The sequence below is a fragment of the Staurois parvus genome, unplaced genomic scaffold, assembly GCF_062004578.1.
Source record: "Staurois parvus isolate SC_StPar_1 unplaced genomic scaffold, SC_StPar_1.0 ptg000953l, whole genome shotgun sequence".
Classification (NCBI taxonomy): domain Eukaryota; kingdom Metazoa; phylum Chordata; class Amphibia; order Anura; family Ranidae; genus Staurois; species Staurois parvus.
The window spans coordinates 153742-167198 of NW_028318749.1; the positions used below are offsets into that span (position 1 = coordinate 153742).

The 13457-nt window shown below is 49.0% G+C and overlaps 1 protein-coding gene across 2 annotated transcripts in view; it reads right to left on the bottom strand.

Moving 5' to 3' along the window:
- Positions 1-13457, bottom strand: part of SHISA7 (shisa family member 7) — a 194658-nt gene that overhangs the window by 100431 nt on the left and 80770 nt on the right. Inside the window, exon 2 of one of the 2 annotated variants that reach the window (XM_089656967.1) lies at positions 1243-1434. The exons of the other annotated variant lie outside the window; for it this stretch is intronic. The gene's annotated coding sequence lies outside the window, so the exon portion shown is untranslated. The remainder of the gene's footprint in view (positions 1-1242; positions 1435-13457) is intronic. 2 annotated transcript variants of the gene reach the window in all.

Genomic DNA, 13457 nt, shown 5'->3' on the forward strand with positions numbered 1-13457 from the left:
CCTTCAGAGACTGGGCCGCAGGGCAGTATTCCGACATGATAACTACCCCAAACACACCTCCGAGATGACTACTGCCTTGCTAAAGAAGCTGAGGGTAAAGGTGATGGACTGGTTAAGCATGTCTCCAGACCTGAACCCTATTGAGCATTTGTGGGGCATCCTCAAACGGAAGGTGGAGGAGCGAAAGGTCTCTAACATCCACCAGCTCCGTGATGTCGTCATGGAGGAGTGGAAGAGGACTCCAATGGCAACCTGTGAAGCTCTGGTGAACTCCATGCCCAAGAGGGTTAAGGCAGTGCTGGAAAATAATGGTGGCCACACAAAATATTGACACTTTGGGCCCAATTTGGACATTTTCACTTAGGGGTGTACTCACTTTTGTTGCCAATGGTTTAGACATTAATGGCTGTGTGTTGAGTTATTTTGAGGGGACAGCAAATTTATTATTATTATTATTATTATTATTATACAGTATTATTATACAGTATTTATATAGCGCCAACAGTTCGCTCAGCGCTGTACATTACAATGGGGGACAATACATGAGACAGTACAATAACAATACAGTGCGATACACAAGGGGTCTGAGGGCCCTGCACCTTGGAGCTTACAATCTAGGAGATTTACACTGTTATACAAGCTGTACACTCACTACTTTACATTGTAGCAAAGTGTCATTTCTTCAGTGTTGTCACATGAAAAGATATTATAATATATTTACAAAAATGTGAGGGGTGTAATCACTTTTGTGAGATACTGTATATGGCTCAAAATTTCAAGTCCTTAGCTACTAGCCAGGCCTGAAGAGGTAATCGCCACCAGTTGCCCCACCCATCCCCTACCTTGCCCCACCCCTAATTCCACCCCTAAACACACCCTTGTAAATTATCTCATGAAATGACACTGTTAAATGTTTTCTGTAGAATAAAGTTACAAAAAATATATTAACAACAACTTTAACAATATTAACATATAGCAATGTAAACATAAAAGGAAAATTCAGTGCACACACCACCACCCCCCACAGCCATGTTCTCTACCCCCCTTCACACACCCCCACAGCCATGTCCTCTACCCCCCTTCACACACCAAACCCCCCACAGTCATGTCTTCTACCTCCCTTCACACCTCCCCACAGTCATGTTCTCTACCCCCCTTCACACACCTCACCCCCCACAGCTATGTCCTCTATCCCCTTCACACCTCCCAGGAGACAATGGGTAGATTGGTGGGTGCACTTACTGGCTTTGCCCGCCTTTGGTCTCTGCAGCAACTTCTGCACCATGCCCAGACCCTCAGTCTTGACAGCCTGGAGCAGCCCCTGGTCCTTCCCCATCCACAGTGCTTCACCCTAGGGGAGGACAATCATGGGTACTGAAGAGGAAGGGCAGATCCTGGGAGATTCATTGGTCCTCACATCGACGACATTCATCCCTGAAGAGGAGGATGGGGAGATGGGGACAAAGGGTCAGATGAGCTGCTAGGAGGCGAGCACTCCATAAACTGGGAGGAATCAATAACATCAGGGGGCAACTATCATACTCGGGAGCTGGGCTGGGGAGGCAGGGGCCCCAGGGTGAGACTGGGGTGGAGCCATGAAGACCTGGGGTAATCACTATACACTGGTGCCAGGCTGGAGAGGCGGGTCTTCCAGGAGGAGCCGGGAACATTGTGGAGGCAATCACCTACTTGGAAGCCAGAAAGGGGAAGTGGGCCACCCGGAGGGGCCAGGAACATTCTGGGGGCAATCACCTACTCCTAACCTACAATCCCAATACGTGTAAATCAATTGGTTTATATGAACGTTATAGCGTTTACAAATGGCGGTATATATATTGAGATTGTTTTAAATTTTTACTAGTAAAAATCAGCAACTTATACCGGGACTGCGTTGGGCATTCTGACACTGGGGTGAACTGACTTGGTGTCACTGACATCACCAGTGACACCAATACAGTGATCAGTGCTAATAAAAAGCCCTGACACTGTACTAATGGCACTGGGCAGGAAGGGGTTAACATGTGGGGCAATCAAAGGGTTAATTGTGTGCTGTGTGCCATTTTACATTGTGTCCTGTGCGTGCTTCACTATATGTACACTGCTTTGCATGGCTGTGCTATGCACAACCATGCAAAGCAGTGTGCAGGAGCTGACAGTGGAGAGAACTGTATTGTTTACACACAGTTCTCCCCCACATCGGCAATCACCGGGCACCGGCGAGTAATCACCGGGCTGGACCCGGTGATTGATAGCCGAGGCCGTAGCTGCTCTGTAGCAGTACTTCTGCTATAGGGCGGACGGTTTCTGCAAAACAGTTAATTTACTCTGGGCTCCATCTAATGTCCAAATTTAATATTGCAGGCAGGACGGGCATAATGAATATCCCTGCTGGAAGCAGAACAGTCCTTCATTCTATGTGAGAATGTCAAGGGACTGACCACATACTGGTGAACAAGTGCTGGCTGTCGGGAGCAAGTAGCAAATAATTATTCCTCCACTTTAAACCTCCCCTATACCAAACAAGCATTTAACTTTTGCTGTTCATAAGAGTGCAGCACAAACTACTGCTATTTTATGGCCTGCTTTCAGGTCAGCTTGAACACTCCTGCTCTGACAGGGAGAGAATACAGAAAATACAAATAACAGGACATATGTCCACCCTGAGAAGCCAAGCTCATTAAAGAATGCTAAGAAAGTAACATGAACCCTAACCAAGAGGCACTCCCAATTCCCAGCATCTTTATTGTATGGATTCAAAGCAACCAGGCACGAATGGGCATTTGTAATAACTTAAATCACCATGCCTAAATTGTAAAAATAGTGCATCCTTACGGCTATGTCACACTATCAATTCTGTGACAACTCCACAAGAAACTGCTTTGGCACTACTCCCTCATGGCTCCCCATGGGTCCAGCATGTTGCTGGGTTTCTGCTCCCATGCCAGCAAGGTTCTGCAGCATTTCTGTCAGTGAGGTAGTGATGCTGTAGGCATGGGCTTATTTGCAGTGAGGCAAACAAGGCACTTCCCTAGGGCACACTTTTCAGGGGGTCAGTCATACCACTAACTGACACCTTCTCGCTCCTCATACCATTGACACCTTCTAGCCACTAATACCACTGACACTTTCTAGCCACTCATACCACTAACTGACACCTCCTTGCCACTTATACCACTAATGACACCTTCTCGCCACTCATACCACTAATGACACCTTCTCGCCGCTGATACCACTAATAACACCTTCTCGCCACTCATACCACTAATGACACCTTCTCCTCGCTCATACCACTAATGACACCTTCTCGCCGCTCATACCACTAATGACACCTTCTCGCCACTTATGCCACTAATGACACCTTCTCGCCACTCATACCACTAATGACACCTTCTCGCCGCTCATACCACTAATGACACCTTCTCGCCGCTCCTACCACTAACTGACACCTTCTCGCCACTTATGCCACTAATGACACCTTCTCGCCGCTCATACCACTAATGACACCTTCTCGCCGCTCATACCACCAACGACACCTTCACAGAAAGATGTGGCCAACCATTAAGTTCCACCCAGCAAACTTGCACTAGAGACAGTGGGGGTGCACTGGGGGGCGGCGATTTTTTGTGTTGCCTAGGGCAGCACAAAACATAAATACACCACTGGCTATAGGGGCAGTTAAGTATTTTCTGTAGTGATCCTGTTGTTGCTGGCAAATTGCAATGAGTGTCAGGATCGCTAGTGTGGCATAGCCATGAAGATGCACTGTCATAATAATATCAGATAAAAGCTGAACACCAAAATTCTCCCTTGCACTGAGGCTACCTTTGCAATGCAAGGGTTAAATACTCGTTTACATCAAGGGTACTGTAATAAGCACTTTTAGTTACCAGATTCCCCGCTTTTGGAGGCTTCCTCCACACTGATGGACTGGTCCTCAAAGCCTCTATTCCCCTAGGCTCTAGCAGTCACCGGTCCTCTGACATTGTCAAGTACAATGCAGGGTCCATAGCCCTGCACTGGACATGAGGATGCCAGTCCACAGCCAAAGCATAGGGGAGAGCACCATCTGCTGGGGGAGAGGAGTATCAGTGAGGTAAAATTGCTTTTTTGGTACCCTAGATCTGACCGACAATTTAACCCTTGCTGTGCAGGGGCAGTCCCACTGTAAGGGAGTTTTTTTGTGTTCCCCAGACCTTTAATTTAAATAATGGCAAATGCCTATTCCTTCCTGATTGTTTTCAAATCTACAAATTCATGCACAGTGCTTGGATATAGAAGGACTCCACACTTGTTAGAGGCTGAACACTGGAGGTAATTACTCAGAATATGATGCTTATACCAATATCATTAGACTATAAATGACTCTTGTAGCTGATAGGATTGGACTAATGTTTTATCTCATTGATTGCATGTTATGCACCTCAGATGGTTTTATTTAGTGTAAAGTACAATGGGCATAGTGCTAGTGGTTAACACTTCTGCCTTGGGTATTAGGGTTTAAATCCCAGCCAGGACACTGTCTGCATGGAGTGTGCATGTTCTTACTGTGTTTGAGTGGGTGTACTTTAGTTTCCTCCCACACTGCAAAGACATGCTGCTAGGTTAATTGCCTCCTGTCTAAGTTGTGTGTATATTATATATGCATTTGAGATAGGGAGCTTAGATTGTAAACTCCTTGAGGGCAGGGTATATAGTGAATGCACAGCGCAGTGTAAAACTATCAGTGCAATATAAATGCCTATAATAATAATATAATAACAGCCAATAAGGACTCATCTTTCAATGTTCTGATTTCAGTAAATTGAATAGTACAGCACTTTGAACATAACCATTGATCTCTCCTATTATATAAACAAGATGTATTGAAAAAATCCTGTTTTTTTTTTAACTTTAAGTGTTTCCAAAGACAGGAGGTTTTTACCTTAATATGTGCGGTCCCCCCCCCCCCCAGTTTCCCCTTTTGCTTACCTTAATCCAGTGCTATGCAAAAAAGCAGCATGGCTGCTTTTGCTCTCCCTCCTCATTGGCACAGAAGCAGCAGCAGGAGCCTTTGGCTTCTACTGCTGTCAATCACAGCCAGTGAGGAGGGATCAGGGCTGAATGCACTATGTGCTTCAATGGACACACGGAGCATGGCTGTGGAGCAAGCCTGCATGAGTGCCCCCATAGCAAGCCACACACAGCAGGGGGGGAGGACAGGAGTGTCGGGGGGGGGGGCTCAAGAAGAAGGGGATCGTGAATGCTTTGTGTATAAACATTGTGCACAGCAGGTAAGTATGCCATGTTTGTTATTGAAAAAATAAATTACAATCACTTTAAATGGTAAAACAAATGAGGAGACCTGAACTTTGGTAAGTAAACAACCTCCCAAAAATATACAACCCAACATTTTGGCCGCGGCCGAGCCGCGATCGGACCGGATCGCCGGACATCTACCCGGACCGTCACCGCTCTGGCCACCGGGTCCCGCCGACCTGCCTGCCTGCCCAGGGCCCTCCCCATCAGCCCTGGGTCCTCGCTGATCACCCTGGACCACCAGGAACCGGCACGGCCTCACGGTCTCCCTGGAGCCCTCCCTAGCTCTGGGACCACCCCAGACCACCCGGCACCCAGCCGCCACCTCGGGGCACCCAGCTGCTCGCACCCGGCGACCCTGCGTGGGAACTGCTTCAGGCCTCCCAGCACTCTGCGGGCCACCCTGCACCAGCCAGCCCCAGACCAGGAACCTTTCCAGGACAACGCCGCACCTCCGCTACCTGCATCGAGGGGATTCCGTAAAACCATGGGTCTTTAATGCCGTTCCAGATATTGCAATGCATTGTTGATGAGGATTCTCCCGTCCTTCCCATCTCTTGGCCTTTGCTTGGCAACTCGAAGTCTAAGCTCCCAGCTAACACCCCTGGACACCCAGCACCCAGCTACCGGGCACCCAGCTACCACCTCTGGTCACCCAACACCCGGACCACCCAGCGAATCGAGACGTCGCCCAGCAAATCGAGACGTCGCCCAGCGAATCTCCCAGACCCGGACCACCCAGCGAATCTCCAGTCACCGAGCCGCCAGCATCACCAGACACCTTGCCTGCCAACGCCCCCCAACATCGCACCCTACGTCCCCTCCACTCGCCGATCCACCAGACCCACTGATGCCCCCTCGGACGCCAGCATACTGCACCCACAGATTGCAGCCAGCCAGCTGCTGGACTCTACTCCCACTCTCCCCCTACAGAAGGACTCTAGTGGACTCCTCCACGGTGATATAGACTCTCCACATCACCTCGCCCTGACCCGTATCCCTTCACCTCCCCTGTCCCGAACAGCACTGCACTCACCCCAGCATGCCACCTGCACTTCTCCTCCTCGTTTTCCTCTCCTCCATCCCAAAAATCGCCTCCCTCTACCCGCCCACCCCCCCAAAACAGCTCTACATTGCCCCTTCACTTCTGCCCTCTCCCCACTACGGCACTCACCACCTCCTCCTGGTACTCCACTCCCCGGTCGACCCACGTGCCACCACTACCAGACCCACACGCTCCTGCACCTCCCATTCCCATGCCACCCTCCTCACCCTTCTCCTTCTCCTATCCGCTGGGGACATCTCCCCGAACCCTGGCCCCTCACCACCTCTCCCCCCCTCCAGGGACCCCCCTGCTCCCGCCAGCCGCCGCAACCCCCTCAACCTCATACCTGTGCACCTCCTCCCCACATCCATCCCCCCTCTCTCGGTTGCACTTCTGAACGCCCGCTCGGTTTGCAACAAACTAACTGCCATCCAAGACCTCTTTATCTCCCGTTCCCTCAACCTCCTAGCCATCACCGAAACCTGGGTACAGGCCACCGACTCTACCTCCCCTGCGGCACTCTCTCATGGAGGTCTCATCTGGTCCCATTCACCAAGACTGGGCGGTCACAAAGGTGGTGGTGTCGGCCTGCTCCTATCACCGCTGAGCACCTTCCAGGTCCTCCCTAACCCCCCCTCCCTAACCTTCTCCTCCTTCGAGGCTCACTGCATCCGGCTCTTCTCACCCACCCCCTTAAGGATCGCAGTGATCTACAGGCCCCCCGGATCCATAGCCCGCTTCCTGGATGACTTCGCCGCCTGGCTTCCCTTCTTCCTCTCCTCTGAGCTACCGACCATCATCCTCGGGGACTTCAACATCCCCATCAACGACCACACCCCAGCTAACTCTCAACTCCTCCACCTAACCACCTCGCTCACACAACACACTCAATCCTCCACCCACATCAATGGGAACACCCTGGACCTCGTCTTCTCCCACCTCTGTACCCTTAACCACTTCACTAACACCCCCTTCCCTCTCTCCGACCACCACCTCCTCACGTTCTCCATCTCCCCTTCCCCTAACTCCCCCCCCCAGTGCGCCAAACCATCACCAGCCGCAACCTCCGCAACCTGCACCCGGCCCCCCTCCACTCGGCTGCCGACCGCTTGCACGACAGCATCCTTCCACTGTCATGTCCTGACCTAGCCACCACCGCGTACAACGACTCACTATCAGCCACCCTAGACTCTCTGGCACCCCTAACCACACGCAACATCAAACCCAGACCGCTCCAACCATGGCAGAACGACCACACTAAATGCCTCAAACGTCGCAGTCGTGCGCTGGAGAGACTATGGCGCAAAACCAGGTCCCCTCATGCATTCTCCCTCTACAAATCTGCCTTCCTCACCTACACCTCCTCCCTCCACGCCGCCAAGCAGGCCTACTTCGTTGACCTGATCAACACCCTCTCAAACTGCCCTCGCCGACTCTTCTCCACCTTCAACTCCCTGCTCTCTCCCCCCCCTCCTCCACTCAGTACCTCACTTACCGCCCACGAGATTGCCACTCATCTCCATAGCAAGATTGACGCAATCCGCAAGGACATAGTCAACTTGCAGTCTACCTCCCCATCTAGCCTCTCCCCTTCCATCACCCTCTCATCTCTCCCCTCCTCTGACCTTGCAACGGCACTGCCCCCCACCACACCCAAGGCCCTGCCTACCGTAACCCCCCCATCACTGCACTCCTTCAGCCCTACTACCACTGAGGAAGTCACCAGAGTCTTCTCAGAAGCCCGCCTCACTACCTGCCCCCTGGACCCTATCCCCTCTCAACTCCTCCGGTCACCCCCCTCTTCCCTCATCCGCTCCCTTACCCACATCTTCAATCTCTCCCTCGCTACTGGCGTCTTCCCCTCCCCCCTAAAACATGCGCACATCACCCCCATACTCAAAAAGCCCTCCCTGGACCCCACTGACCTCAACAACCTCAGACCAATTTCCCTGCTGCCACTCATGTCCAAGCTCCTTGAGCGCTTGGTCTACGATCGCCTAAGCGCCCACCTAACTGACAACAACCTCCTTGACCCACTACAGTCCGGCTTCCGTCCCCTACACTCCACCGAAACTGCCCTCCTCAAAATCACCAACGATCTACTAACCGCCAAAGCCAAAGGCGACTACTCTGTCCTCCTCCTCCTAGACCTCTCTGCGGCTTTTGACACAGTCGACCACCCCCTCCTCCTTAATAAACTACTCTCCCTTGGCATCAGAGACACCGCTCTCTCTTGGTTCTCGTCCTATCTATCCCAACGCTCCTTCAGCGTTTCCTACAACGGCGCCACCTCCTCTTCCCTCCCCCTCTCTGTTGGGGTCCCCCAGGGCTCTGTCCTTGGACCCCTTCTCTTCTCCATCTACACCTCCTCCCTTGGCAAACTCATACACTCCCACGGCTTCAACTACCACCTCTATGCTGATGATACTCAAATCTACCTATCCACCCCTCACCTCACCCCCACATTCTCCGCCCGCATCACTCACCTCCTAAACGACATCTCTGACTGGATGTCGCTCCATTTCCTCAAACTCAACCTCTCCAAAACCGAGCTTCTCGTCTTTCCCCCTTCCCGTGCCCCCCCCCCCATCCTTTCCATCACTACCAACAACACCACCATCAATCCCGCCCAGCAAGCCAAGGTCCTTGGCGTCATTCTGGACTCAAACCTTTCCTTCCAACCTCATGTCAAATCACTCACAAATACATGCAGGCTCCACCTTCGCAACATCGCCAAAATACGCTCCTTCCTTACCCCAGACACCACTAAACTACTCGTTCACTCCCTGATTATCTCACGCCTTGACTACTGCAACTCCCTCCTCATCGGCCTACCCCAGTGCAAACTCTCCCCGCTTCAGACCATCCTGAACTCAGCTGCCAGACTCATCCACCTCACCAGCCGCTCCACCTCTGCCACCCCCCTCTGCCTCTCCCTCCACTGGCTCCCCATTGCCCAACGCATTAAATTCAAACTGCTCACTCTGACCTATAAAGCCATTCACAACACTGCCCCTAACTACCTCATCGACCTGATTCCCAAGTACCACCCTACCCGTACCCTTCGCTCTTCACAGGACCTCCTTCTATCTTGCTCCCTGGTCTCCTCCTCCCACGCACGACTGCAAGACTTCTCCAGGTCCTCCCCCATCCTCTGGAACTCACTACCCCAATCCATCAGACTGTCACCTTCCCTCCTCACCTTCAGGCGCTCCCTGAAAACCCACCTCTTCAGGGAAGCCTACCCCACCCTCACCTAACAGCCGCTGCCCTTCCCTCCTCCTACCACTCCATCCCCCACAGCCGTTTCCTCCTGTACCTCTACCCCCTCCCTCCTAGATTGTAAGTTCGAAAGAGTAGGGCCCTCTTACCCCTTGTGTGCTGTTTGATGTTACTGTACTGTTTCATGTATTGTCCCCCCTCTATTGTACAGCGCTGAGCAAACCCTTTGGCGCTATATAAACTCGATAAATAAATAAATAAATAATAAATAAAATAGGAGGAAAATTCTGCAGGTCAGGACCAGGGGCGGACTGACCATTTGGACCTTTCATAGGCTTTTTTGGGTGTAGTTTGAGTGTGGGCAAGCACACAGGGGCCCCATGATCCCATATTGCCCGGGGGCCCAATAAGTTGTCAGTCCGCCCCTGGTCAGTTTTTCTACACTTTAAAGTGGAACTTTACCCATAACAACATAATAAAAAATAATGTTCTTTAGCAAAGAACATTCCACATTAATAATTATGTTACCAAAATTAGTGTGTGCTGTATATTGCTTCCAGCATTGTTCCTGTTTCTTTTTGCTAGAGGCAGCCATTTTGCTGAAGCCCAGAGCCCCTCAGCAGTAGTAAATCTTTAGGCTGTCAGCTGATCAGCCTCTAGTGGCTCTGATTTTCAGCACAGTGCCAAAAATAGAGAGAAACTGAGCATGTGCAGAGTACGGTGAGGCAGTGTATTCCTGGATTTTAAAAAGTACGGGCACTTATTTTTAATATTTTACATAGCAATACCTGCAAAAGAGACCAGTCTGAAGTGACATACTAGGACTTAATTGTCTGACTAAACTTCAATTTTAAAGGAGAAGTACTGCTAAAGTTGTACTTCTGTGGATTACAGGAGTACAGTTGTTCTGCACTCCTGTGACCCGTTTTCAGCCGCCACCAGATGAAAGTCCATTGGCAGCTGACATCATATAGCTTATCCAGGCAGGGAAAGATTGCATCTATATGGTCTGGATCCATCCAGGAGCCTAGACCGGCACCTGGCTCAGACTTCTAGCAAGCCACTGAGAGCCTGAGCCAGATGCTTCTGCCCCCTTCAAAGCCCAGCACTCCAGTGAGCACTGGCAAAGGGGGCAAAGCAGACAGCAAAGACTGCTCAGAGCGGTGGGGAGAACTGAGCCATCAGCTGTGTCTGATGGCTCAGTTCTCAGCCATACAGCCAATGGAAGACAGATACAGAATCAGATTGATGCTGCATCCACCTAGGAAGTATGATTACAAATAAATATTTTTCTTTTAAGGGACAGGGCATTTGTATGAGGTCAACTGAGTTCCAAATTTTGTACAGGTAAAAACTTGAAACACAGATTGGGGCCACTAACATCATTTGTCTGCCATTTGATAATTCACACCTTTAGCCATGCAAATCGAAAGATTAACCCCTGTGCAGACTTTTGACATCATTGGAAAGGGTTATGCATTTACAACAGGATGGTTCCACTACTTTTACACCTTCCATCCTGTTCTTAGACAATCAACATCTGCCTTGGCACATTCCATGGGATTAAGTGTCTGTGCTATCTATGTGAATATCAATGTTGGGGTGTGTTCCTGACACCCATTAGAACTGAAGAAATAAATAAAGTTATTATAGTTATTATATTTATAGTTATAAAATTTCTTTAACATTACAGTACAAGTCCAGTTGGACATGACCAACTATTACTGGCTAAATGTTACAACAGTTTATGTAATGTGTGCTGGTTAGCTGGACTGAGTGCTGGAAAAGGTTTGCCTTGTTCAATGTGATGTGTATCCCAAAATTGTTTAAAGTGACCCTGTTGCTAAAGAAAACTTTGCCAGCAATGTATACAAGATCTAATGGAGAAGTGTCAATCTTCTGGGTACCCCACAAACTCTCATTGGTTGATGATGACCTCCACATCATTATCATGTCCTGGAACCATTTGAGGACTGAGGAAGGAACCAGACAAGACCTAAGCAACTGACACTTCCAGAAGTGACAAGTTCCCATTGGACCTCAGAGGACTGTTCATTATGAAGAGAGTGCTGGTTAGTGGCATTTGGGGAGGGTTAGGTAAGCATATACATTATTCTTACACAGAGTAGGTTTTACTGCAAAGGTTTATGATAGAGACAGGGGTCGCTTTAAATACACGTGCAGCCATTTAGTTAATTTACATAAAAGAAGTTATATTTCAGGTTATTTTACAATAGCATTAATACTGTGGTGTTAATATATCAGCTTGTTACTTGTGCCTAATAAAGGGTTTTGGTTAATGTGATTTATGTTAACATGCTAGATATAAATCAAATTTTCTGCATTCTTGTTGAGACTTTGTATAGTGTGCATGTGCTCCCAGGGGCCTGTATCTACAGTGATATGCTTTCCTTTTCTTGTGCCATTTCTCCTTCTTGAGTTTTGAACTATAGAAAAATATTTCAATTTAAATCTACATTTGTCTTTGAGGAAAGGGACACATGTTTAGCTGGATCTAAGGTAATGCAGTGTAATGCATTTTTAAAAAATATAATAGGGTTACATAGTTAGTCTGGCTGAAAAAAAGACAAAAGTTCATCAAGTTCAACCATTAGAAAAAAAAAAAAAAGCTATAATCCTATACCCACAGTTGATCCAGAGGAAGGCAAAAAAACCCAGCAAAGCATGATTCAATTTGCTCCTGCAGGGAAAAAAAATCCTTTCTGATCCCCTGAGAGGCAATCAGATATTCCCTGGATCAACTTTACCTATAAATGTTATTAATCAGTTATATTCTGTGTATCCAAGAAAGAATCCAGGCCTTTTTTAAAGCAATCCACTGAGCTGGCCAGAACCAACTCTCCTCTGTGATGACCTCAGGGTGAACAGCTCTACACCGAGTTCACTATATGAACCACTGATGTATTTATACATTTTGATCATGTCCCCCCTTAACCACATGCCGCCCAGCCACTGTATAAATACGGTGGCAGGGCGGCACGGCTGGGCAAAACCACGTTTTAAAACGTGTGTTTTGTAAACAGGTAGGGGGCACGTGCGAGGCGCGCCGCCACCCTACCTGTCCCGCCGATCACAGCCGTGGATGTCAATCGCCGGGTCACAGCCGGTTGTTACCGGCTATGTCCTGGCGATCAGCGGCAATCGCTGACAGAGAGCACAGCTGCAGTAGCTGTGCTTTCTGTCAGTTCCCTAACAGCTCCAGGACAAGCTGATCGGGACAGAAGAGTTTCTCTCTCCCAATCAGCGGTGTTCCCTGCAGTACACAGCCCCGCCCCCTAGTAAAACACTCCCCTCACACAGTTAACCCTTTCCCTGAAAAATAAACTTAACCCCTTCCTCCCCAGTGCCATAGGTATAGTGTTAGTGTTTTTTATTTTGCACTGATCACTGTATTGGTGTCACTGGCGATGTTAGTGAGCCCAAGTCAGTACCCATCAATGTCAGAATGTCCGCCGCAGTCCCGCAGTCCCGCCATAAGTCGCTGATCGCCGCCATAAGTCACTGATCGCCGCCATAAGTCGCTGATCACCGCCATTATTAGTATAAAAAAAAAACTAACAATACCAGTATCTTTCCCGCCATTTGTTAACGCTATAACTTTCACGTAAACCAATTAATTTACACATATTGGGGTTTTTTTTTTAGCAAAGACATGTCGCAGAATGCATTTTGGCCGAAATTTATGACTAAATTTGATTTTTAAATTTTTTTTTACTGGACATGTTTTATAGCAAAAAGTCCAAAATATTGTTTTTTTTCCTCAAAATTGTCAGCCTTTTTTTTTATAGCGCAAAAAATAAAAACCACACAGGCGATCAAATACCACCGAAAGAAAGCTCAATTTGTGGGAAAAAAAAGGATGTAAATTTCATTT